At 49.9% G+C, this 26767-nt stretch overlaps 1 protein-coding gene and 2 long non-coding RNA genes across 10 annotated transcripts in view; 1 reads left to right on the top strand and 2 right to left on the bottom strand.

The window, feature by feature from the left end:
* The window catches only part of LOC118377891 (arginine-glutamic acid dipeptide repeats protein-like), a 670308-nt gene that overhangs the window by 35000 nt on the left and 608541 nt on the right, over positions 1-26767 (top strand). The window lies entirely within an intron of this gene.
* On the bottom strand, positions 22801-24297 carry LOC127913137 (uncharacterized). Of its 5 annotated transcripts, none has more exons than XR_008084835.1 (4): positions 23898-24297; positions 23594-23859; positions 22979-23059; positions 22801-22939 (listed from the first exon to the last, which is right to left on the bottom strand). It is a non-coding gene; the product is annotated as an uncharacterized LOC127913137 (long non-coding RNA). The 5 variants fall into 5 exon arrangements; XR_008084838.1 differs by having other exon boundaries at positions 23594-23973; positions 24012-24297; XR_008084834.1 differs by having other exon boundaries at positions 23594-24297.
* On the bottom strand, positions 24307-25646 carry LOC127913141 (uncharacterized). Of its 2 annotated transcripts, none has more exons than XR_008084863.1 (3): positions 25497-25646; positions 24697-24850; positions 24307-24430 (listed from the first exon to the last, which is right to left on the bottom strand). It is a non-coding gene; the product is annotated as an uncharacterized LOC127913141 (long non-coding RNA). The 2 variants fall into 2 exon arrangements; XR_008084862.1 differs by lacking the exon at positions 24307-24430 and adding an exon at positions 24460-24583.

Below are 26767 nucleotides of genomic sequence, written 5' to 3'. Positions count from 1 at the left end.
AGTATGTAGCTTAGTCCCTCATGTCTCCTCTTATAATATATTATTTAGTAGCCTGGACTTCTGATAGCAGTATGTAGCTTAGTCCCTCATGTCTCCTCTTATAATATATTATTTAGTAGCCTGGACTTCTAATAGCAGTATGTAGCTTAGTCCCTCATGTCTCCTCTTATAATATATTATTTAGTAGCCTGGACTTCTAATAGCAGTATGTAGCTTAGTCCTCATGTCTCCTCTTATAATATATTATTTAGTAGCCTGGACTTCTAATAGCAGTATGTAGCTTAGTCCTCATGTCTCCTCTTATAATATATTATTTAGTAGCCTGGACGGATGTCTTCTAATAGCAGTATGTAGCTTAGTCCCTCATGTCTCCTCTTATAATATATTATTTAGTAGCCTGGACTTCTAATAGCAGTATGTAGCTTAGTCCCTCATGTCTCCTCTTATAATATATTATTTAGTAGCCTGGACTTCTAATAGCAGTATGTAGCTTAGTCCCTCATGTCTCCTCTTATAATATATTATTTAGTAGCCTGGAGTTCTGATAGCAGTATGTAGCTTAGTCCCTCATGTCTCCTCTTATAATATATTATTTAGTAGCCTGGACTTCTAATAGCAGTATGTAGCTTAGTCCTCATGTCTCCTCTTATAATATATTATTTAGTAGCCTGGACTTCTGATAGCAGTATGTAGCTTAGTCCCTCATGTCTCCTCTTATAATATATTATTTAGTAGCCTGGACTTCTAATAGCAGTATGTAGCTTAGTCCCTCATGTCTCCTCTTATAATATATTATTTAGTAGCCTGGACTTCTAATAGCAGTATGTAGCTTAGTCCTCATGTCTCCTCTTATAATATATTATTTAGTAGCCTGGACTTCTAATAGCAGTATGTAGCTTAGTCCTCATGTCTCCTCTTATAATATATTATTTAGTAGCCTGGACTTCTAATAGCAGTATGTAGCTTAGTCCTCATGTCTCCTCTTATAATATATTATTTAGTAGCCTGGACTTCTGATAGCAGTATGTAGCTTAGTCCCTCATGTCTCCTCTTATAATATATTATTTAGTAGCCTGGAGTTCTGATAGCAGTATGTAGCTTAGTCCTCATGTCTCCTCTTATAATATATTATTTAGTAGCCTGGACGGATGTCTTCTAATAGCAGTATGTAGCTTAGTCCTCATGTCTCCTCTTATAATATATTATTTAGTAGCCTGGACGGATGTCTTCTAATAGCAGTATGTAGCTTAGTCCCTCATGTCTCCTCTTATAATATATTATTTAGTAGCCTGGACTTCTGATAGCAGTATGTAGCTTAGTCCCTCATGTCTCCTCTTTATAATATATTATTTAGTAGCCTGGACTTCTGATAGCAGTATGTAGCTTAGTCCCTCATGTCTCCTCTTATAATATATTATTTAGTAGCCTGGACTTCTAATAGCAGTATGTAGCTTAGTCCTCATGTCTCCTCTTATAATATATTATTTAGTAGCCTGGACTTCTAATAGCAGTATGTAGCTTAGTAAGATACAGTATTATCACGATACTTTGGTGCCGAAATGACGGTTCTCACAATTTTATTTGTGTTGTGTTTTGATGTTCCGAACATATTGATCACTATATGTCTGCTGCAGAGAGACGAGACGGCAACAGTCAGGGAAATGTTGGCTCACTATTTTCTTAAATTATTTTATTTAACCTTTATTTAACTTGACAAGTCAGTCAAGAACAAATTCTTATTTACAATGACTGCCTAGCCCCCGGGCCAAACCCGGACGACGCTGGGCCAATTGTGCACCACCCTATGGGACTCCCATTCACAGCCGGATGTGATACAGCCTGGATTCGAACCAGGGACTGTAGTGGTGACTCTTGCACTGAGATGCAGTGCCTTAGACCGCTGTGCCACTCAGGAGAACAAGAAGATGGAGAACAAACTATAGGCTGAAAAATACCGCCGTTTTGGCACAGATACAGCCAACTAGCGATAGCTCACATTGCCTAGCAAAAAATACATTTAAAAAAGCAAATTGATGCTTGGAGTCATAGTATCGATTTATATAATATTATCTAGAATAATATCATCATATGTAACTATCGATATCACTAATATTTAGTCTGGTCCTCTTGTCTCTTCTTACAATACATTACTGTAGTATTGTGTTTAGGACGCTGGTTCTCTTCTAAAAACAGTATTTAGTCTGGTCCTCTGGTCTTCACCTGGCCCTGTGACTCGTGTCATGTGACAGTGTGCATAGCAACAGAATCCTCAGGGGGCCTGGCCTTGTTGCCCCCCCCCCCCCTGCAGCACGGTGGAGTGGGGAAGGTGTGTGTGTGTGGAGCATGGGGGAGCTGCTTTGTTCTGATCTCACACAGCTGTCAATAGTAGACGATCCAGTTAGCAGCAACACACACACACACACACACACACACACACACACACACACACACACACAGAGGACCTGTCAGCCGGGGTCGTCTTCTCAGAGTGTTGTAGGCTGTCACAGCTGTAGTAGGCTGTTGTTTTGGCCAGAGAGAGGTCACGGTTTTCACTCACTCACTCACTCACTCACTCACTCACTCACTCACTCACTCACTCACTCACTCACTCACTCACTCACACAGTGCCTAAGGAAAGTATTCAGACCCCTTGACTTTTTCCACATTTTGTTACGTCAATACCTCGCTCTCTATACCTCGCTCTCTATACCTCGCTCTCTATACCTCGCTCTCTAGACCTCGCTCTCTAGACCTCGCTCTCTAGACCTCGCTCTCTAGACCTCTCTCTCTAGACCTCGCTCTCTAGACCTCGCTCTCTATACCTCGCTCTCTATACCTCGCTCTCTAGACCTCGCTCTCTAGACCTCGCTCTCTAGACCTCGCTCTCTAGACCTCTCTCTCTAGACCTCTCTCTCTAGACCTCTCTCTCTAGACCTCTCTCTCTAGACCTCTCTCTCTAGACCTCTCTCTCTAGACCTCTCTCTCTAGACCTCTCTCTCTAGACCTCTCTCTCTAGACCTCTCTCTCTCGACCTCTCTCTCTCGACCTCTCTCTCTCGACCTCTCTCTCTCTATCTTTCGCTCATGCTCTCTCTGTCTCTCTGTCTCTGTCTGTCTCTCTGTCTCTGTCTCTCTCGTTCTCCCCCCCCCCACCCGTCAGGCAGTTTATTAAAGGGAATACAGGCTTTCCTGCACCCGCATGTTTGATTCTGGACAGCATCAAAAGCTGTCACGCCATGGTTATAAAACACAGCATAGTGGAGTGGGCCCAGAGTTTGGTGTTGTCCCAAATGGCACCCTATTCCCTACATAGTGCTCTATTAGCCCTAGTCAAAAGTAGTGAAATACATAGGGACCATGGTGCCATTTGGGATGCACAACAGCCTCTCTATTTACAGTGGCATCACTCTCACTGTCTGCTGACATAGGAGGAGAGAGAGGGGGGAGATGGAGCACAGAGCCCAGACAGCCTCTCTATTTACAGTGGCATCACTCTCACTGTCTGCTGACATAGGAGGAGAGAGAGGGAGGAGAGAGAGAGGGAGGGAGAGAGAGGGAGGAGAGAGAGAGAGGGAGGAGAGAGAGAGAGAGGAGAGAGAGAGAGAGGGGAGGAGAGAGAGAGAGAGGGAGGAGAGAGAGAGAGGGGAGGAGGAGAGAGGGAGGAGAGAGAGAGAGGGAGGAGAGAGAGAGAGGGAGGAGAGAGAGAGAGAGAGGGAGGAGAGAGAGGGGGGAGATGGAGCACAGAGCCCAGACAGCCTCTGTATTTACAGTGGCATCACTCTCACTGTCTGCTGACATAGGAGGAGAGAGAGGGGGGAGAGAGAGGGAGGAGATGGAGCACAGAGCCCAGACAGCCTCTCTATTTACAGTGGCATCACTCTCACTGTCTGCTGACATAGGAGGAGAGAGAGGGGGGAGAGAGAGGGGGGAGATGGAGCACAGAGCCCAGACAGCCTCTCTATTTACAGTGGCATCACTCTCACTGTCTGCTGACATAGGAGGAGAGAGAGGGGGGAGAGAGAGGGGGGAGATGGAGCACAGAGCCCAGACAGCCTCTCTATTTACAGTGGCATCACTCTCACTGTCTGCTGACATAGGAGGAGAGAGGGGGAGAGAGGGGGAGATGGAGCACAGAGCCCAGACAGCCTCTCTATTTACAGTGGCATCACTCTCACTGTCTGCTGACATAGGAGGAGAGGGGAGAGAGGGGGGAGATGGAGCACAGAGCCCAGACAGCCTCTGTATTTACAGTGGCATCACTCTCACTGTCTGCTGACATAGGAGGAGAGGGGAGAGAGGGGGGAGATGGAGCACAGAGCCCAGACAGCCTCTCTATTTACAGTGGCATCACTCTCACTGTCAGCTGACGGGGGAAGAGAAGAGGGAGAGATCAAGAGGGAGGACAAAGAGAGGACAGAGAAGAGATGGGGAGGGGGAGGAGAGACGGGAGACGGATAGAGAAGAGATGGGGAGGAGAGACAGGAGATGGATAGAGAAGAGATGGGGAGGGGGAGGAGAGACAGGAGATGGATAGAGAAGAGATGGGGAGGAGAGAGGGGAGACGGATAGAGAAGAGATGGGGAGGAGAGAGGGGAGACGGACAGAGAAGAGATGGGGAGGAGAGAGGGGAGACGGACAGAGAAGAGATGGGGAGGAGAGAGGGGAGACGGACAGAGGAGAGGGAGGGGAGGGGAGACGGACAGAGAAGAGATGGGGAGGAGAGAGAGGAGGGGAGGGGGAGGAGAGAGGGGAGACGGACAGAGGAGAAGAGATGGGGAGGAGAGAGGGGAGACGGACAGAGGAGAAGGGAGGGGGAGGAGAGAGGGGAGACGGACAGAGAAGAGATTGGGAGGGAGAGGAGACGGACAGAGAAGAGATGGGAGGGGAGAGAGAGACAGACAGAGAAGAGATGGGGAGGAGAGAGAGGGAGAGGAGATGGGGAGGAGAGAGGGAGAGACGGACAGAGGAGAGAGAGATGGAGAAGAGAGATGGGGAGGAGACGGACAGAGAAGAGAAGGAGAGAGACTGGAGAAGGGAGGAGGAGAGAGGGGGAGAGAAGGACAGAGGAGAAGAGATGGGGAGGAGAGAGGGAGACGAGAGAGAAGGGAGATGGGGAGGAGAGAGAGAGATGGGGGGGAGAGAGAAGGGGAGACGGACAGAGGAGAAAGAGATGGGGAGGAGAGAGGGGAGACGGAGAGAGGAGATGGGGAGGGGGGAGACGGACAGAGAAGAGATGGGGAGGAGAGAGAGAAGGAGGGGGAGGAGAGAGGGGAGACGGACAGAGGAGAAGAGATGGGGAGGAGAGAGGGAGACGGACAGAGGAGAAGAGAGGGGAGGAGAGAGGGAGACGGACAGAGAAGAGATGGGGAGGAGAGAGGAGAGACGGACAGAGAAGAGATGGGGAGGGGGAGGAGAGACAGACAGAGAAGAAGAGATGGGGAGGAGAGGAGGGGGAGAGAGGGGGAGAGACGGACAGAGGAGAAGAGATGGGGAGGAGAGAGAGAGAGACGGGGAGGGGATGAGGAGAGAGGATGGGGAGGAGAGAGAGGACAGAGGAGAAGAGATGGGGAGGGGAGACGGACAGAGGAGAAGGGAGGGGGAGGAGAGAGGGGAGACGGACAGAGAAGAGATGGGGAGGGGGAGGAGACGAAGAGATGGGGAGGGGAGGGGAGGGAGGAGACGGACAGAGAAGAGATGGGGAGGAGAGAGGAGAAGGGAGGGGAGAGAGAGGAGACGGACAGAGAAGGAAGGGGGAGGAAGAGAGGGGGGGGAGACGGACAGAGAAGAGATGGGGAGGGGGAGGAGAGAGGAGACGGACAGAGAAGAGATGGGGAGGAGAGAGGAGACGGACAGAAAAGAGATGGGGAGAGGGAGGAGAGAGGAGACGGACAGAGAAGAGATGGGGAGGAGAGAGGAGACGGACAGAGAAGAGATGGGGTGGGGAGGACAGAGGAGACGGACAGAGAAGAAGAGATGGGGAGGAGAGAGGAGACTGACAGAGAAGAGATGGGGAGGAGAGAGGAGACTGACAGAGAAGAGATGGGGAGGAGAGAGAGGAGACGGACAGAGAAGAGATGGGGAGGAGAGAGGAGACTGACAGAGAAGAGATGGGGAGGAGAGAGAGAGAAGAGATGACAGAGAGAGAGATGGGGAGGGAGATGAGAGAGGAGACTGACAGAGAGGGGAGGGGGAGGAGAGAAGAGACGGACAGAGAAGAAGAGATGGGGAGGAGAGAGAGGAGACGGACAGAGAAGAAGAGATGGGAGGAGGAGAGAGAAGAGATGGAGAGGATGGGGAGAGAGGGAGAAGAGAAGAAGAGATGGGGAGGAGAGAGAGAGGAGACGGACAGAGAAGAAGAGAGAGGAGACTGACAGAGAAGAGGGGGAGGAGAGAGGAGACTGACAGAGAGAGAGAAGAAGAGATGGGGAGATGGAGACAGAGAAGAGATGGGAGACAGAGTATTTACAGTGGCATCAGAGAGGAGACTGGACAGAGGAGAAGAGATGGGGAGAGAGAGGGGAGATGGAGCACAGAGCCCAGAGAGATGGGGAGGGAGTGGCATCAGACTGACTGCTGACAGAGGAGAGAGAGGGGAGGAGAGAGGGGACAGAGGAGAAGAGATGGAGGAGAGCCCAGAGAGCCTCTGTATTTACAGTGGCAGAGACTGTCTGCTGACATAGGAGGAGAGGGAGAGAGAGGGGAGATGGAGCAGAGAGAAGAGATGGGGGGATCACTCTCACTGAGAAGGATGGGGAGGAGAGAGGAGGAGAGGAGAGAGAGGAGATCAGAGGAGAGAGGATGGGGAGGAGAAAGAGGACAGAGAAGAAGAGATGGGGAGGGGAGAGAGAGGGGACGGGAGACGGATAGAGAAGAGATGGGGAGGAGGAGAGGAGAGACAGGAGATGGATAGAAGAAGAGATGGGGAGGAGAGAGGGGAGACAGGAGATGGATAGAGAAGAGATGGGGAGGAGGAGAGACAGGAGATGGATAGAGAAGAGATGGGGAGGAGAGAGGAGAGACAGGAGATGAGATGGGGAGGAGAGAGAGAGATGGAGGAGGAGATGGGGAGGAGAGAGAGGAGAGATGGATAGAGAAGAGATGGGGAGGAGAAGAGATGAGGGAGACGGATAGAGAAGAAAGAGATGGGGAGGAGAGAGGGAGACGGATGGGGAGAGAAGAGATGGGGAGGAGAGAGGAGACGGACAGAGAAGAAGAGATGGGGAGGAGAGAGGGAGACGGACAGAGAGAAGAGATGGGGAGAGAGGAAGAGAGGGAGGAGAGAGGGAGACGGACAGAGGAGAAGAGATGGGGAGGAGAGAGGGGAGACGGACAGAGGAGAAGAGATGGGGAGGAGAGAGGGAGAGACAGAGAAGAGACAGAGAAGAGAGATGGGGAGGAGAGAGGGAGACGGACAGAGGAGAAGAGATGGGGAGGAGAGAGGGAGACGGACAGAGGAGAAGAGATGGGGAGGAGAGAGGGGAGACGGACAGAGGAGAAGAGATGGGGAGGATAGAGAGAAGAGATGGGGAGGAGAGAGGGGAGACGGACAGAGAGAAGAGATGGGGAGGAGAGAGGAGACGGACAGAGAAGAAGAGATGGGGAGGAGAGAGGGGAGACGGACAGAGAAGAAGAGGGGGAGGAGAGAGGGGAGACGGACAGAGAAGAAGAGATGGGGAGGAGAGAGGAGACGGACAGAGAAGAGATGGGGAGGAGAGAGGGAGACGGACAGAGAAGAAGAGATGGGGAGGAGAGAGAAGAAGAGACAGAGAGGGAGACTGAGAGAAGAGAGGAGACGGACAGAGAAGAGATGGGGAGGAGAGAGGGAGACGGACAGAGAAGAGAGATGGGGAGGAGAGAGAGAGAAGAGATGGAGGAGAGGAGAAGAGATGGGGAGGAGAGAGAGGAGACGGACAGAGAGAAGAGATGGGGAGGAGAGAGGAGACGGACAGAGAAGAGATGGGGAGGAGAGAGAGGAGACTGGACAGAGAAGAGATGGGGAGGAGAGAGAGGGGAGATGGGGAGGAGAGAGGAGACGGACAGAGAAGAAGATGGGGGGGAGGGAGAGAGAGAGAAGAGACAGAGAAGAGGAGATGGGGAGAGAGAGAGAGATGGACAGAGAAGAAGAGAGGGGGAGGGGAGAGAGGAGACGGACAGAGAAGAGATGGGGAGGAGAGAGAGGAGACGGACAGAGAAGAAGAGATGGGGAGGAGAGAGAAGAGAGATGGGGAGAGAGGGAGGAGAGAGAGACGGACAGAGAAGAGATGGGGAGGAGAGAGGAGAGGAGAAGAGAGAGAAGAGATGGGGAGGAGAGAGAAGAAGAGATGGGGAGAAGAGAGAGGAGAGAGAGAGAGGAGATGGAGAAGAAGAGGGGAGGAGAGAGAGGAGACGGACAGAGAAGAGAAGAGATGGGGAGGAGAGAGGGAGATGAGAAGAGAGGGGAGAAGAGATGGGGAGAGAGAGATGGGGAGAGACGGGAGACAGACAGAGAAGAAGAGATGGGGAGGAGAGAGAGGAGACGGACAGAGAAGAGATGGGGAAGAGAGATGGGGAGAAGAGAGGGGAGAGAGAGAGACGGACAGAAGAGAGAGGGAGAAGAGATGGGAGACAGGAGAGAGAAGAAGAGATGGGGAGGAGAGAGAGGAGACGGACAGAGAAGAGATGGGAGAGATGGGGAGGACAGAGAGATAGAGGAGAGGACAGAGAAGAAGAGATGGGGAGGAGAGAGAGGAGACGGACAGAGAAGAGATGGGGAGGAGACGACAGAGAGAAGAGATGGGGAGGAGAGAGAGGAGAGATGGAAGAGATGGGGAGGAGAGAGGGAGACGGACAGAGGAGAAGAGATGGGGAGGAGAGAGAGGAGAGAGGAGAGAGAAGAGATGGGGAGGAGAGAGAGGAGACGGACAGAGAAGAAGAGATGGGGAGGAGACGGACAGAGAAGAGATGGGGAGGAGAGAGGAGACGGACAGAGAAGAGATGGGGAGGAGAGAGGAGAAGAGATGGGGAGGAGAGAGAAGAGATGGGGAGGAGAGAGAGGAGACGGACAGAGAAGAGATGGGGAGGAGAGAGAGGAGACGGACAGAGGAGAAGAGATGGGGAGGAGAGAGAGGAGACGGACAGAGAAGAAGAGATGGGGAGGAGAGAGAGGAGACGGACAGAGAAGAAGAGATGGGGAGGAGAGAGAGGAGACGGACAGAGAAGAAGAGATGGGGAGGAGAGAGAGGAGACTGACAGAGAAGAAGAGATGGGGAGGAGAGAGAGGAGACGGACAGAGAAGAAGAGATGGGGAGGAGAGAGGGAGACGGACAGAGAAGAAGAGATGGGGAGGAGAGAGAAGAGATGGGGAGGAGAGAGAGGAGATGGGGAGGAGAGAGAGGAGACGGACAGAGAAGAAGAGATGGGGAGGAGAGAAGGAGACAGAGAGAGAAGAGATGGGGAGGAGAGAGGGAGACGGACAGAGAAGAAGAGATGGGGAGGAGAGAGAGAGACGGACAGAGAAGAAGAGATGGGGAGGAGAGAGAGGAGACGGACAGAGAAGGGGGGAGGAGAGAGGGAGACTGACAGAGAAGAGATGGGGAGGAGAGAGAGAGACGGACAGAGAAGAAGAGATGGGGAGGAGAGGGGACGGACAGAGAAGAAGAGAGGAGGAGAGAGGAGACGACAGAGAAGAAGAGATGGGGAGGAGAGAGAGGAGACGGACAGAGAAGAAGAGATGGGGAGGAGAGAGAGAGAGGAGAGACAGAGAAAGAGATGGGGAGGAGAGAGAGGAGACGGACAGAGAAGAAGAGATGGGGAGGAGAGAGAGAGAGATGGGGAGGAGAGAGAAGAGATGGACAGAGAAGAAGAGATGGGGAGGAGAGAGGGAGACGGACAGAGAAGAAGAGATGGGGAGACGGAGAGAGGAGACTGGGACAGAGAAGAAGAGATGGGGAGGAGAGAAGACAGAGAAGAAGAGATGGGGAGGAGAGAGGGAGACGGACAGAGAAGAAGAGATGGGGAGGAGAGAGAGAGAGAGACGGACAGAGAAGGGAAGAGATGGAGGAGAAGAGATGGGGAGGAGGAGAGACGGACAGAGAAGAAGAGATGGGGAGGAGAGAGAGGAGACGGACAGAGAAGAAGAGATGGGGAGGAGAGAGAGGAGACGGACAGAGAAGAAGAGATGGGGAGAGAGAGAGGAGACGGACAGAGAAGAAGAGATGGGGAGGAGAGAGGAGACGGACAGAGAAGAAGAGATGGGGAGGAGAGAGAGGAGACGGACAGAGAAGAAGAGATGGGGAGGAGAGAGAGGAGACGGACAGAGAAGAAGAGATGGGGAGGAGAGAGAGGAGACGGACAGAGAAGAAGAGATGGGGAGGAGAGAGGGAGACGGACAGAGAAGAGAGATGGGGAGGAGAGAGAGAGACGGACAGAGAAGAAGAGATGGGGAGGAGACGGACAGAGAAGAGATGGGGAGGAGAGAGAGGAGACGGACAGAGAAGAAGAGATGGGGAGGAGAGGAGACGGACAGAGAAGAAGAGATGGGGAGGGGGAGGAGAGAGGGGAGACGGACAGAGAAGAAGAGATGGGGAGGAGAGAGGGGAGGAGACGGACAGAGAAGAGATGGGGAGGAGAGAGGAGAAGAAGAGATGGGGGAGGAGAGAGAGGAGACGGACAGAGAAGAGATGGGGAGGAGAGATGGGGAGGAGAGAGAGGAGACGGACAGAGAAGAAGAGATGGGGAGGAGAGAGAGGAGACAGACAGAGAAGAAGAGATGGGGAGGAGAGAGAAGAAGAGATGGGGAGGAGAGAGAGGAGACGGACAGAGAAGAGATGGGGAGGAGAGAGAGGAGACGGACAGAGAGAAGAGATGGGGAGGAGAGAGAGGAGACGGACAGAGAAGAAGAGATGGGGAGGAGAGAGAGGAGACGGACAGAGAAGAAGAGATGGGGAGGAGAGAGGAGACGGACAGAGAAGAGATGGGGAGGAGAGAGAGGAGACGGACAGAGAAGAGAGATGGGGAGGAGAGAGAAGAGATGGGGAGAGGAGAGAAGAGAAGATGGGGATGGGGAGGAGAAGAGATGGGGAGAGAGGACAGAGAAGAAGATGGGGAGGAGAGAGAGGAGACGGACAGAGAAGAAGAGATGGGACGAGGAGAGAGATGGGGAGACGGACAGAGAAGAAGAGATGGGGAGGAGAGAGAGACGGACAGAGAGAGATGGGGGAGGAGAGAGAGGGGGAGACGGACAGAGAAGAAGAGATGGGGAGGAGAGAGAGACGGACAGAGATGGGGAGGAGAGAGAGGGGAGGAGAGAAGAAGAGACGGACAGAGAAGAAGAGATGGGGAGACATATATTAACTTGATCACATATATACACGTACATATTTACAAACTTAATTGAGAGAGAGGAGACGGACAGAGAAGAAGAGATGGGGAGGAGAGAGAGGAGAGGAGAGAGAAGAGATGGGGAGGAGAAGAGATGGGGAGGAGAGACAGAGAAGAAGAGATGGGGAGGAGAGAGAGAGAAGAGATGGGGAGGAGAGGAGAGAGAGATGGGGAGGAGAGAGAGGAGACGGACAGAGAAGAAGAGATGGGGAGGAGAGAGGGAGACGACAGAGAAGAAGAGATGGGGAGGAGAGAGAAGAAGAGATGGGGAGGAGAAGAGATGGAGACGGACAGAGAAGAGATGGGGAGGAGAGAGAGAGACGGACAGAGAAGAAGAGATGGGGAGGAGAGAGAGGAGACGGACAGAGAAGAGATGGGGAGGGAGAGAGGAGACGGACAGAGAAGAAGAGATGGGGAGGAGAGAGAGAAGAGATGGGGAGGAGAAGAAGAGATGGGGAGGAGAGAGAGGAGACGGACAGAGAAGAAGAGATGGGGAGGAGAGAGAGGAGACGGACAGAGAAGAAGAGATGGGGAGGAGAGAGGGGAGACGGACAGAGAAGAAGAGATGGGGAGGAGAGAGAGGAGACGGACAGAGAAGAGATGGGGAGGAGAGAGAGGAGAAGAGATGGGGAGGAGAGAAGAAGAGATGGGGAGGAGAGAGGGGAGACGGACAGAGAAGAAGAGATGGGGAGGAGAGAGAGGAGACGGACAGAGAAGAAGATGGGGAGGAGAGAGAGGAGACGGACAGAGAAGAAGAGGATGGGGAGGAGAGAGGAGACGGACAGAGAAGAAGAGATGGGGAGGAGAGAGGGAGACGGACAGAGAAGAGATGGGGAGGAGAGAGAAGACGGACAGAGAAGAGATGGGGAGGAGAGAGAGAGAAGGACAGAGAGAGAAGAGATGGGGAGGGGGAGAGAGAGAGACGGACAGAGAAGAGATGGGGAGGAGAGAGGAGGACAGGAGAGAGAGGGGAGGAGAGAGAGGAGACGGACAGAGAAGAAGAGATGGGAGGAGAGAGAAGAAGAGATGGGGAGGAGAGAGAAGAAGAAGAGATGACAGAGAAGAAGAGATGGGGAGGAGAGAGAGGAGACGGACAGAGAAGAAAGAGATGGGGAGGAGAGAGAGGAGACGACAGAGAAGAAGAGATGGGGAGAGAGAAGAGATGGGAGAGAAGAGAGGGGGGAGGAGAGAGGGAGACTGACAGACAGAGAAGAGATGGGGAGGAGAGAGGAGACGGACAGAGAAGATGGGGAGGGAGGAGAGAGAGACGAGACAGAGAAAGAGATGGGGAGGAGAGGGGACGGACAGAGAAGAAGAGATGGGGAGGAGAGAGAGGAGACGGACAGAGAAGAAGAGATGGGGAGGAGAGAGAAGAGAGACAGAGAAGAAGAGATGGGGAGGAGAGAGAGGAGACGGACAGAGAAGAAGAGATGGGGAGGAGAGAGAAGAAGAGATGGGGAGGAGAGAGGGGAGACGGAAAGAGAAGAAGAGATGGGGAGGAGAGAGGAGACGGACAGAGAAGAAGAGATGGGGAGGAGAGAGAGGAGACGGACAGAGAAGAAGAGATGGGGAGGAGAGAGACAGAGAGAGAAGGACAGAGAAGGGAAGAGATGGGAGAGGAGACTGACAGAGAAGAAGAGATGGGGAGGAGAGAGGAGAGAGACTGGGAGGGGAGGAGACAGAGAAGAGATGGGAGGGGAGGAGAGAGGAGACGGGGAGAGAAGAGAGGGGAGAGAGAGAAGGACATGGGGAGGAGAGAGGGGAGACGGACAGAGAAGAGATGGGGAGGAGAGAGGAGACGGACAGAGAAGAAGAGATGGGGAGGAGAGAGAGGAGACGGACAGAGAAGAAGAGATGGGGAGGAGAGAGAGAGAGGACAGATGAAGAAGAGATGGGGAGGAGAGAGAAGAAGAGAAGGGGAGAGGGAGAGACGAGAGAGAAGAGATGGGGAGGAGAGAGGGAGACAGACAGAGAAGAGATGGGGAGGAGAGAGAGAGACTTGACAGAGAAGAAGAGATGGGGAGGAGAGAGGGGAGACGGACAGAGAAGAAGAGATGGGGAGGAGAGAGAAGAAGAGATGGGGAGGAGAGAGAGGAGACGGACAGAGAAGAAGAGGAGAGACGGACAGAGAAGAAGAGATGGGGAGGAGAGAGGAGAAGGACAGAGAAGATGAGATGGGGAGGAGAGAGAGGACGGACAGAGAAGAAGAGATGGGGAGAGAGAGGAGACGGACAGAGAGAAGAGATGGGGAGGAGAGAGAGGAGACGGACAGAGAAGAAGAGATGGGGAGGAGAGAGGAGAGGACAGAGAGAGGGGAGAGGGAGAGGAGACGGACAGAGAAGAAGAGAGATGGGGAGGAGAGAGAGAGATGGGGACAGAGAAGAAGAGATGGGGAGGAGAGAGGGAGACGGACAGAGGGAAGAGATGAGGGAGGAGAGAGAGAGAGACAGAGAGAGAGAAGAGACAGAGAAGAGATGGGGAGGAGAGAGACAGAGAAGAGATGGGGAGGAGAGAGAGGAGACGGACAGAGAAGAGAGATGGGGAGGAGAGAGAGACGGACAGAGAGAGAGGGGAGGAGAGAGGGGAGACAGAGAGAGAAGAGATGGGGAGGAGAAGAAGAGATGGGGAGGAGAGAGACAGAGAAGAAGAGATGGGGAGGAGAGAGAGGAGACGACAGAGAGAAGAGATGGGGAGGAGAGAGGAGACATAAGAGATGGGATGAGGAGAGAGGAGACGGACAGAGAAGAAGAGATGGGGAGGGGAGAGAGAGGGACGGACAGAGAAGAAGAGATGATGGGGAGAGGAGAGAGGGAGACGACAGAGAAGAAGAGATGGGGAGAGAGAGAGAGGAGACGGACAGAGAAGAAGAGATGGGGAGGAGAGAGGGAGACGGACAGAGAAGAAGAGATGGGGAGGAGAGAGGAGACGGACAGAGAAGAGATGGGGAAGAGATGGGGAGGAGAGAGAGACGGGAGAGAAGAGATGGGGAGGGAGAGACGGACAGAGGAGAAGAGATGGGGAGGAGAGAGAGGAGACGGACAGAGAAGAAGAGATGGGGAGGAGAGAGAGGAGACGGACAGAGAAGAAGAGATGGGGTCAGTCGGTCTCTTCCTGGGTATGGGGTAGAGAGGTCAGTCGGTCTCTTCCTGGGTATGGGGTAGAGAGGTCAGTCGGTCTCTTCCTGGGTATGGGGTAGAGAGGTCAGTCGGTCTCTTCCTGAGTATGGGGTAGAGAGGTCAGTCGGTCTCTTCCTGGGTATGGGGTAGAGAGGTCAGTCGGTCTCTTCCTGGGTATGGGGTAGAGAGGTCAGTCGGTCTCTTCCTGGGTATGGGGTAGAGAGGTCAGTCGGTCTCTTCCTGGGTATGGGGTAGAGAGGTCAGTCGGTCTCTTCCTGGGTATGGGGTAGAGAGGTCAGTCGGTCTCTTCCTGGGTATGGGGTAGAGAGGTCAGTCGGTCTCTTCCTGGGTATGGGGTAGAGAGGTCAGTCAGTCTCTTCCTGGGTATGGGGTAGAGAGGTCAGTCGGTCTCTTCCCTGGGTATGGGGTAGAGAGGTCAGTCGGTCTCTTCCTGGGTATGGGGTAGAGAGGTCAGTCGGTCTCTTCCTGGGTATGGGGTAGAGAGGTCAGTCGGTCTCTTCCTGGGTATGGGGTAGAGAGGTCAGTCGGTCTCTTCCTGGGTATGGGGTAGAGAGGTCAGTCGGTCTCTTCCTGGGTATGGGGTAGAGAGGTCAGTCGGTCTCTTCCTGGGTATGGGGTAGAGAGGTCAGTCGGTCTCTTCCTGGGTATGGGGTAGAGAGGTCAGTCGGTCTCTTCCTGGGTATGGGGTAGAGAGGTCAGTCGGTCTCTTCCTGGGTATGGGGTAGAGAGGTCAGCCGGTCTCTTCCTGGGTATGGGGTAGAGAGGTCAGTCGGTCTCTTCCTGGGTATGGGGTAGAGGTCAGCCGGTCTCTTCCTGGGTATGGGGTAGAGAGGTCAGTCGGTCTCTTCCTGGGTATGGGGTAGAGAGGTCAGTCGGTCTCTTCCTGGGTATGGGGTAGAGAGGCCGGTCAGTCATTGAGTCATACTCCTGTCAGGGAATCTTAAAATAGCTGTGATGTGATTGAGACAGGACTTATCCAAGCGGATGGGCCGAGGCTGTCCTCTTCTCTACAGACACAAGATGGAGAGGGGTCATTACATCTTCCCTGTATCCTCAAACGCGGCTTCATCATTCAAACGCGGCTTCATCATTCAAACGCGGCTTCATCATTCAAACTCGGCTTCATCATTCAAACGCGGCTACATCGTCCATTGAATCAAGATGGCTCATTCATCACAAAACCTAACTACTTTTAATACTTTGTTCATTGGCAAGAAGAACATTTATGCCGTGCCAACGATACATTCTGAACCGTCACATTCATGTATTACTGACCAAATTATGACAAAAGCATTGTAATTTTGAATTCCATAAAGTTGAGTGTGGAAGAGGTCAAACATTTTTTTATTTTCTATCAACAATGACAAGCCACTGGGGTCTGACAACTTGGATAGAGGGTGATGTAGAGAGGGTGATGTAGAGAGGGTGATGTAGAGAGGGTGATGTAGAGAGGGTGATGTAGAGAGGGTGATGTAGAGAGGGTGATGTAGAGAGGGTGATGTAGAGAGGGTGATGGTAGAGAGGGTGATGTAGAGAGGGTGATGTAGAGAGGGTGATGGTAGAGAGGGTGATGTATAGAGGGTGATGGTAGAGAGGGTGATGTAGAGAGGGGGATGTAGAGAGGGTGATGTCGAGAGGGTGATGTCGAGAGGGTGATGTCGAGAGGGTGATGTCGAGAGGGTGATGTCGAGAGGGTGATGGTAGAGAGGGTGATGGTAGAGAGGGTGATGGTAGAGAGGGTGATTGTAGAGAGGGTGATTGTAGAGAGGGTGATTGTAGAGAGGGTGATTGTAGAGAGGGTGATTGTAGAGAGGGTGATTGTAGAGAGGGTGATGTAGGGGGGGATGTAGAGAGGGTGATAGGTAGAGAGGGTGATAGGTAGAGGGGGTGATAGGTAGAGGGGGTGATGGTAGAGAGGGTGATGGAGTGGATGATATTGCCACTCCTATTGGCCAGCTCTTCAATCCAAGCCTACTAGAAAGTATGCCCCCCTCAGGCTTTGAGGGAAGTAAAAGTCACTCTACCTAAGAATAGTAAAGCCCTCTTTTTACTGGCTTAAACAGCCAACCAAATCAGCCTACCAACACTGAGTAAAACTTTGGAAGAATTATGTTATTATTAATTATTTAACCCTTATGTTACCAGGTAAATTGACTGAGAACGCATTCTCATTTACAGCAACGACCTGGGGAATAGTAACAGGAGTGGAGGGGGATGAAGCTGGGGATGATTAGGTGACTGTGATGGTACGAGGGTCAGATTGGGAATTTAGCCAGAACACCAGGGGTTAACACTCCTACCCTTACGATAAGTACCATGGTATCTTTAGTGACCACAGAGAGTCAGGACACCCGTTTAACGTCCCATCTGAAAGACGGCACCCAACACAGGGCAATGTCCCCATTCACTGCCAAGGGGCAATTGGGATATTTTACTAGCCCTCCAACACCACTTCCATCAGCATCTGATCTCCCATCCAGGCACCAAACAGGAACAACCCTGCTTTAGAGGCAAGCCAGCCATGGGATGCAGGGCGGTATGCTGTTGGCAGGGTGGTATGCTGCTGGCAGGGCGGTATGCTGCTGACAGGGTGGTATGCTGCTGGCAGGGTGGTATGCTGCTGGCAGGGTGGTATGCTGCTGGCAGGGTGGTATGCTGCTGGCAGGGTGGTATGCTGCTGGCAGGGCGGTATGCTGCTGGCAGGGCGGTATGCTGCTGGCAGGGCGGTATGCTGCTGGCAGGGCGGTATGCTGCTGGCAGGGCGGTATGCTGCTGGCAGGGCGGTATGCTGCTGGCAGGGCGGTATGCTGCTGACAGGGCGGTATGCTGCTGGCAGGGCGGTATGCTGCTGGCAGGGCGGTATGCTGCTGGCAGGGCGGTATGCTTCTGGCAGGGCGGTATGCTGCTGGCAGGGCGGTATGCTGCTGGCAGGGCGGTATGCTGCTGACAGGGCGGTATGCTGCTGACAGGGCGGTATGCTGCTGACAGGGCGGTATGCTGCTGACAGGGCGGTATGCTGCTGACAGGGCGGTATGCTGCTGACAGGGCGGTATGCTGCTGACAGGGCGGTATGCTGCTGGCAGGGCGTTATGCTGCTGACAGGGCGGTATGCTGCTGACAGGGCGGTATGCTGCTGGCAGGGCGGTGCTGCTGGCAGGGCGGTGTGCTGCTGGCAGGGCGGTATGTTGCTGGCAGGGCGGTATGCTGCTGGCAGGGCGGTATGCTGCTGGCAGGGCGGTATGCTGCTGGCTATGGGAGATTTAGATGCACTATTGTAAAGTGGCTGTTCCACTGGATGTCATAAGGTGAATGCACCAATTTGTAAGTCGCTCTGGATAAGAGCGTCTGCTAAATGACTTAAATGTAAATGTAAATTTCACTGAACAACAAAAGAAAGGGAATATTGAATGATCCCCAATGATCCATCGCATCTCCCAAAAACATTTTCAACATACATCTGTAAAATGATAGTCTAGAAACTAAAGCTTTGGTTGTCTTCCTCTCAGGCTTCCATATCTTCTCCCTGGACCTCCTCAATGTCCACCTCTTGAACATCAGACTCTGAGGCCTCATCTTCAATGTCACTTTCCAACCTTGTTGAGGGTGGCTCGTTGTCAGGCTCAAAAAGACTCAAATTTGCCCAGATGGCCACCAATGTTTCAACCCTTGTATTGGTCATCCTGGTGTGTGCCTGTGTTCCCAAACAAGGACCAGTTGCACCCTGAGGTGGCTGATGTCGGTGGGATTTGGAGGATGATGGAGGCAACAGGGGAAAGAGCCTCAGATCCACAAAGTCCCTTCCACCAGTTGGCTGATGAGATATGTTGGCACGACTGCCATATTGCATCTCCATCCCAAAGCCCTTGCTTGGAAGTGTACTTCGCCAGACTGCCAAGAACCTTGCCCTCATCCAGGCCGAGGTGGCGAGACACAGTAGTGATGACACCATAGGCCTTGTTGACCTCTGCACCAGACAGGATGCTCTTGCCAGCAGACTTGGGGTCCAACATGTATGCTGCGGTGTGTATGGGCTTCAGGCAGAAGTCTTCACACTTTTTGATGTATTTCAGAATTGCAGTTTCCTCAGCTTGGATCAACAGTGAAGTGGGCAGGGCAGTACGGATTTCTTCTCTTACATCTGCAAGCAGAGTCTGAACATCAGACAGGATGGCATCGTCTCCCTCAATCCGTGCAATGGCTACTGCTATAGGTTTCAGGCTGCTTATCACTCTCTCCCAAAATACATCATCCAGGAGGATCCTCTTGATGGGGCTGTCCATATTGGCAGACTGTAGTGAGAAGTGACAAGGCCATTTCTTGGAGAGACTCCTTCCCCTCCAGGAGACTGTCAAACATGATGACATCATCACCCCAGCAGGTCTTGCTGGGCAGCTTCAATGTGGTGCTCTTATTCTTCTCACTTTGCTTGGTGAGGTAGATGGCTGCTATAACTTGATGACCCTTCACATACCTAACCATTCCCTTGGCTCTCTTGTAGAATGTATCCATTGTTTTCAGTGCCATGATGTCATTGAGGAGCAGATTCAATGCATGAGCAGCCCAGCCAATGGGTGTGATCTGAGGTTAGGGCTCCTCCGCTTTAGACCAAGCAGCCTTCATGTTCGCAGCATTGTCTGTCACCAGTGGAAATACCCTCTGTGGTCCAAGGTCATTGATGACTTCCTTCAGCTCGTCTGCAATGTAGAGAACGGTGTGTCTGTTGTCCCTTGTATCTGTCTGTGTTCTTGTAGAATACAGGTTGAGGTGTGGAGATGATGTAGTTAATTATTTCTTGCCCACGAACATTCGACCACCCATCAGAGATGATTGCAATACAGTCTGCTTTCTCTATGATTTGCTTGACCTTCACTTGAACTCTGAACTCTGCATCCAGCAAATTAGTAGATAAAGCATGTCTGGTTGGAGGGGTGTATGCTGGGCGGAGAACATTCAGAAATATCTTCCAATACACATTGCCTGTGAGCATCAGAGGGGAACCAGTTACATACACAGCTCGACCAAGACATTCATCAGTATTTCTCTGACTACGTTCCTCCATTGAGTTCAAAAAAACCTTCAGATTCCAGGAGGACCTTGAGCTGTTGCTATCGATAAGGTGTCTGATTCCAGGAGGACCATGAGCTGTTGCTATCGATAAGGTGTCTGATTCCAGGAGGACCATGAGCTGTTGCTATCGATAAGGTGTCTGATTCCAGGAGGACCATGAGCTGTTGCTATCGATAAGGTGTCTGATTCCAGGAGGACCATGAGCTGTTGCTATCGATAAGGTGTCTGATTCCAGGAGGACCATGAGCTGTTGCTATCGATAAGGTGTCTGATTCCAGGAGGACCATGAGCTGTTGCTATCGATAAGGTGTCTGATTCCAGGAGGACCATGAGCTGTTGCTATCGATAAGGTGTCTGATTCCAGGAGGACCATGAGCTGTTGCTATCGATAAGGTGTCTGATTCCAGGAGGACCATGAGCTGTTGCCATCGATAAGGTGTCTGATTCCAGGAGGACCATGAGCTGTTGCTATCGATAAGGTGTCTGATTCCAGGAGGACCATGAGCTGTTGCTATCGATAAGGTGTCTGATTCCAGGAGGACCTTGAGCTGTTGCTATCGATAAGGTGTCTGATTCCAGGAGGACCTTGAGCTGTTGCCATCGATAAGGTGTCTGATTCATCATTTTCACTTCGAATATAAGTAGAGGGACATTTGTCAGAGGTTGCTTGTTGTGAGCGCTGAGGGAACTTTATGCACTTTGGCCAGATTATTCTGCATCTTTGTGGCATTCTCCACATATGATTTGGCACAGTATTTGCAAATGTACACAGCTTTTCCTTCTAGTGCCCGTGCCATTCTCCTGTAAAGATTAGAAAACATTTGTAAAAAACAAATACAATTCCACGTACAGATAAATAGTTAAGCAGTTAGATTAAACAACTCCTTTGTAAAGTAAATGTTTTAAAATGAAACATGTATGGAAACAGGTGAATTAACACTCCTCAGCTAGCAGGATCAAGCTAGCAAAACCCCACATGGTAGCAAAAACAAACTAGCAGAAATTTGTTAACAAGTTAGAAATCACGTAAACACACTTTGCTGTAGGCTACTATTTACTAGTTAACAAAAAATCATGTATGTCATATAAAATATATTCACCCCACCCAGTAATCAAAACTTACCAGAAAGCACGTAGTCGTTGGCTCAGACAGTGTAGTAGTGTGGGCTCAATAGCATCTCAGTAGTGTGCAAGATCTTGAGAATCAGCTGCACATGTGATGGAAGAATGCACTGCACATGTGATGGAAAAATGCACTGTGCATGTGATGGAAAAATGCACTGTGCATGTGATGTAAAAATGCACTGTGCATGTGATGGAAAAATGCACTGTGCATGTGATGGAAAAATGCACTGTGCATGTGATGGAAAAATGCACTGTGCATGTGATGGAAAAATGCACTGTGCATGTGATGGAAAAATGCACTGTGCATGTGATGGAAAAATGCACTGTGCATGCAGAGGGTTGCAATTCCATTGAATTGGGGATAGTTCAACCAAAAGGTTCACTGTTATAAACTTTTTGATGAATTCATGCAACATTCCCGGGCTTAACTTCCCATGGAACGTTTCCAGCCCTTTGCAACCCTACTATTCACTTAAATAACTCTACCTACATGGACACACATTGACTCTGTACCGTAATACCCTGTATATAGCCTCCACATTGACTCTGTACCGTAATACCCTGTATATAGCCTCCACATTGACTCTGTACCGTAATACCCTGTATATAGCCTCCACATTGACTCTGTACCGTAATAAATGCCTGTATATAAAAATGCACACATTGACTCTGTACCAGTACCCCTGTATATAGCCTCCAATGACTCTGTGAGTACCCCTGTATAAGCCTCCACATTGACTCTGTAAAGGTACCCCTGTATATAGCCTCCACATTGACTCTGTGCCGGACCCCCTGTATATAGCCTCCACATTGACTCTGTGATGGTGCCCCCTGTATATAGCCTCCACATTGACTCTGTACCAGTACCCCTGTATATAGCCTCCACATTGACTCTGTACCAGTACCCCTGTATGTAGCCTCCATATTGACTCTGTAGCCCCCTGTATATAGTCTCCACATTGACTCTGTAAATAACCCCCTGTATATAGCCTCCACATTGACTCTGTACCAGTACCCCCTGTATATAGCCTCCACATTGACTCTGTACCGGTACCCCCTGTATATAGCCTCCACATTGACTCTGTACCGGTACCCCCTGTATATAGCCTCCACATTGACTCTGTACCGGTACCCCTGTATATAGCCTCCACATTGACTCTGTACCGGTACCCCTGTATATAGCCTCCACATTGACTCTGTACCGGTACCCCCTGTATATAGCCTCCACATTGACTCTGTACCGGTACCCCTTTATATAGCCTCCACATTGACTCTGTACCGGTAACCCCTGTATATAGCCTCCACATTGACTCTGTACCGGTACCCCTGTATATAGCCTCCACATTGACTCTGTACCGGTACCCCCTTTATATAGCCTCCACATTGACTCTGTACCGTAACCCCTGTATATAGCCTCCACATTGACTCTGTACCGTACCCCTTTATATAGCCTCCACATTGACTCTGTACCGGTAACCCTGTATATATCCTCCACATTGACTCTGTACCGGTACCCCCTGTATATATCCTCCACATTGACTCTGTACCGGTACCCCTGTATATAGCCTCCACATTGACTCTGTACTGGTACCCCCTGTATATAGTCTCCACATTGACTCTGTACTGGTACCCCCTGTATATAGCCTCCACATTGACTCTGTACCGGTACTCCCTGTATATAGTCTCCACATTGACTCTGTACCAGTACTCCCTGTATATAGTCTCCACATTGACTCTGTACCAGTACTCCCTGTATATAGCCTCCACATTGACTCTGTACCAGTACTCCCTGTATATAGTCTCCACATTGACTCTGTACCAGTACCCCTGTATATAGCCTCCACATTGACTCTGTACCAGTACCCCCTGTATATAGCCTCCACATTGACTCTGTACCGGTACCCCCTGTATATAGCCTCCACATTGACTCTGTACCGGTACCCCCTGTATATATCCTCACTATTGTTATTTTACTTGTTACTTTTATTTCTCATTCTTATCCGTATTTTTTAAATCTGTACGGTTGATTAGGTGTTCATAAGTCAGCATGTTACTGGGACGTCTACACCTGTTGTATTCAGCATTTCACTGTAAGGTCTAGTACACCTGTTGTATTCAGCATTTCACTGTAAGGTCTACTACACCTGTTGTATTCAGCATTTCACTGTGAGGTCTATTACACCTGTTGTATTCAGCATTTCACTGTAAGGTCTACTACACCTGTTGTATTCAGCATTTCACTGTAAGGTCTACCTAAACCTGTTGTATTCAGCATTTCACTGTAAGGTCTACTACACCTGTTGTATTCAGCATTTCACTGTGAGGTCTATTACACCTGTTGTATTCAGCATTTCACTGTAAGGTCTACTACACCTGTTGTATTCAGCATTTCACTGTAAGGTCTACTACACCTGTTGTATTCAGCATTTCACTGTAAGGTCTACTACACCTGTTGTATTCAGCATTTCACTGTAAGGTCTACCTAAACCTGTTGTATTCAGCATTTCACTGTAAGGTCTACTACACCTGTTGTATTCAGCATTTCACTGTAAGGTCTACTACACCTGTTGTATTCAGCATTTCACTGTAAGGTCTACTACACCTGTTGTATTCAGCATTTCACTGTAAGGTCTACTACACCTGTTGTATTCAGCATTTCACTGTAAGGTCTACTACACCTGTTGTATTCAGCATTTCACTATAAGGTCTACCTAAACCTGTTGTATTCAGCATTTCACTGTAAGGTCTACTACACCTGTTGTATTCAGCATTTCACTGTAAGGTCTACTACACCTGTTGTATTCAGCATGTCACTGTGAGGTCTATTACACCTGTTGTATTCAGCATTTCACTGTAAGGTCTACTACACCTGTTGTATTCAGCATTTCACTGTAAGGTCTACTACACCTGTTGTATTCAGCATTTCACTGTGAGGTCTATTACACCTGTTGTATTCAGCATTTCACTGTAAGGTCTACTACACCTGTTGTATTCAGCATTTCACTGTAAGGTCTACTACACCTGTTGTATTCAGCATTTCACTGTGAGGTCTATTACACCTGTTGTATTCAGCATTTCACTGTAAGGTCTACTACACCTGTTGTATTCAGCATTTCACTGTGAGGTCTATTACACCTGTTGTATTCAGCATTTCACTGTAAGGTCTACTACACCTGTTGTATTCAGCATTTCACTGTAAGGTCTACTACACCTGTTGTATTCAGCATTTCACTGTGAGGTCTATTACACCTGTTGTATTCAGCATTTCACTGTAAGGTCTACTACACCTGTTGTATTCAGCATTTCACTGTAAGGTCTACTACACCTGTTGTATTCAGCATTTCACTGTGAGGTCTATTACACCTGTTGTATTCAGCATTTCACTGTAAGGTCTACTACACCTGTTGTATTCAGCATTTCACTGTAAGGTCTAGTACACCTGTTGTATTCGGCATTTCACTGTAAGGTCTACTACACCTGTTGTATTCAGCATTTCACTGTAAGGTCTACTACACCTGTTTTATTCAGCATTTCACTGTAAGGTCTACTACACCTGTTGTATTCAGCATTTCACTGTAAGGTCTACTACACCTGTTGTATTCAGCATTTCACTGTAAGGTCTACTACACCTGTTGTATTCAGCATTTCACTGTAAGGTCTACTACACCTGTTGTATTCAGCATTTCACTGTAAGGTCTACCTAAACCTGTTGTATTCAGCATTTCACTGTAAGGTCTACTACACCTGTTGTATTCAGCATTTCACTGTAAGGTCTACTACACCTGTTGTATTCAGCATTTCACTGTAAGGTCTACTACACCTGTTGTATTCAGCATTTCACTGTAAGGTCTACCTAAACCTGTTGTATTCAGCATTTCACTGTAAGGTCTACTACACCTGTTGTATTCAGCATTTCACTGTAAGGTCTAGTACACCTGTTGTATTCAGCATTTCACTGTAAGGTCACTACACCTGTTGTATTCAGCATTTCACTGTAAGGTCTACTACACCTGTTGTATTCAGCATGTCACTGCAAGGTCTAGTACACCTGTTGTATTCAGCATTTCACTGTGAGGTCTACTACACCTGTTGTATTCGGCATGTCACTGTGAGGTCTACCTAAACCTGTTGTATTCAGCATTTCACTGTAAGGTCTACCTAAACCTGTTGTATTCAGCATTTCACTGTAAGGTCTACTACACCTGTTGTATTCAGCATTTCACTGTAAGGTCTACTACACCTGTTGTATTCAGCATTTCACTGTAAGGTCTACTACACCTGTTGTATTCAGCATTTCACTGTAAGGTCTACTACACCTGTTGTATTCAGCATTTCACTGTAAGGTCTATCTACACCTGTTGTATTCAGCATTTCACTGTAAGGTCTACTACACCTGTTGTATTCAGCATTTCACTGTAAGGTCTACTACACCTGTTGTATTCAGCATTTCACTGTAAGGTCTACTACACCTGTTGTATTCAGCATTTCACTGTAAGGTCTACTACACCTGTTGTATTCAGCATTTCACTGTAAGGTCTACCTAAACCTGTTGTATTCAGCATTTCACTGTAAGGTCTACTACACCTGTTGTATTCAGCATTTCACTGTAAGGTCTAGTACACCTGTTGTATTCAGCATTTCACTGTAAGGTCTACTACACCTGTTGTATTCAGCATGTCACTGCAAGGTCTAGTACACCTGTTGTATTCAGCATTTCACTGTGAGGTCTACTACACCTGTTGTATTCGGCATTTCACTGTAAGGTCTACCTATACCTGTTGTATTCGGCATGTCACTGTGAGGTCTACACCTGTTGTATTCGGCATGTCACTGTAAGGTCTACCTACACCTGTTGTATTCGGCATTTCACTGTAAGGTCTACTACACCTGTTGTATTCAGCATTTCACTGTAAGGTCTACCTACACCTGTTGTATTCAGCATTTCACTGTAAGGTCTACATACACCTGTTGTATTCAGCATTTCACTGTAAGGTCTACTACACCTGTTGTATTCGGCGCATGTGACAAATTTGATTTGAAGTAACTCATGCAAGCAGTAAAATCAGGGTTCAAAAACTGATAAAAATATACCTTATGGAAGAGCGCGGACTGTGAAGAGACACACACACACACACACACACACACACACACACACACACACACACACACACACACACACACACACACACACACACACACACACACACACACACACACACACACACACACACACACACACACACACACACACACACACACACACACACACACACACACACACACGTACAGCCTAATTACCATAACAAATGAATAGCCTGGGCATTTATTTGCTTAAGTCACTGAACACAACAGATGCTTATTAGAGACAATCTTCTACTCGAGCCAGGCTTCTATTTCCTTAAGGCACACAGCATTTATTCATTTTCACGAATTGTTTCATTCCAGCATTTTAATCAACTTCTTCATTTCCTGCACTGTGTAATCATTTACACACTTTGTCACGCTTCTATTGTCTTAATAATGACCATTAAAAAAAATAAAAAAAATAATGACCGAACAATTACTCTCCTCTGAATGTGCGTTTTCGACTTTTGCCACTTGAGGGCAGCCGACAGATTTCTAGGGGTCGGTACTCCCAAAGTTGTTGTGCTTGCAAGTTAGCGCAATCTTTCCCCATGTGCTTCCTCTCTCCTTTTCCCCTGACTATAAACCTGACGATTGACCCAGCCCAGACTGACATAAAACCATTTTGAGAGAGAGAGGGAGAAAGAGAGCGCGCAAATGTCCTCCATTTCTTTCCCCATCCTCAGTGCTGCTCTGTTATAGCAGTGGCCCAGTGTTGAGGTTGGGTCGGGGAGGGAAGAAGGGCTGAGCTCCTGCTGATGCTGACAATTTGGGCTGGAGAAGAGAGTGCAAGGGAGACCCAAATGGAGTGAAAGAGAGAGGAGCTTGGAGGGAAGGGAGAACGTGAGAGTGGGGCTGAGAGGGAAGGATGGCGGCTGCTGACGGGGCTGGGGCGGCTCTGTTGATAAATGTTCCAGGCTGACGGCTCAATGTGCTTACCTAATGGGAGCCTCAGAC

Source organism: Oncorhynchus keta, chromosome 28 (assembly GCF_023373465.1).
Source record: "Oncorhynchus keta strain PuntledgeMale-10-30-2019 chromosome 28, Oket_V2, whole genome shotgun sequence".
NCBI classification, from domain to species: domain Eukaryota; kingdom Metazoa; phylum Chordata; class Actinopteri; order Salmoniformes; family Salmonidae; genus Oncorhynchus; species Oncorhynchus keta.
This window is presented reverse-complemented; position numbering and strand designations above follow the sequence as displayed.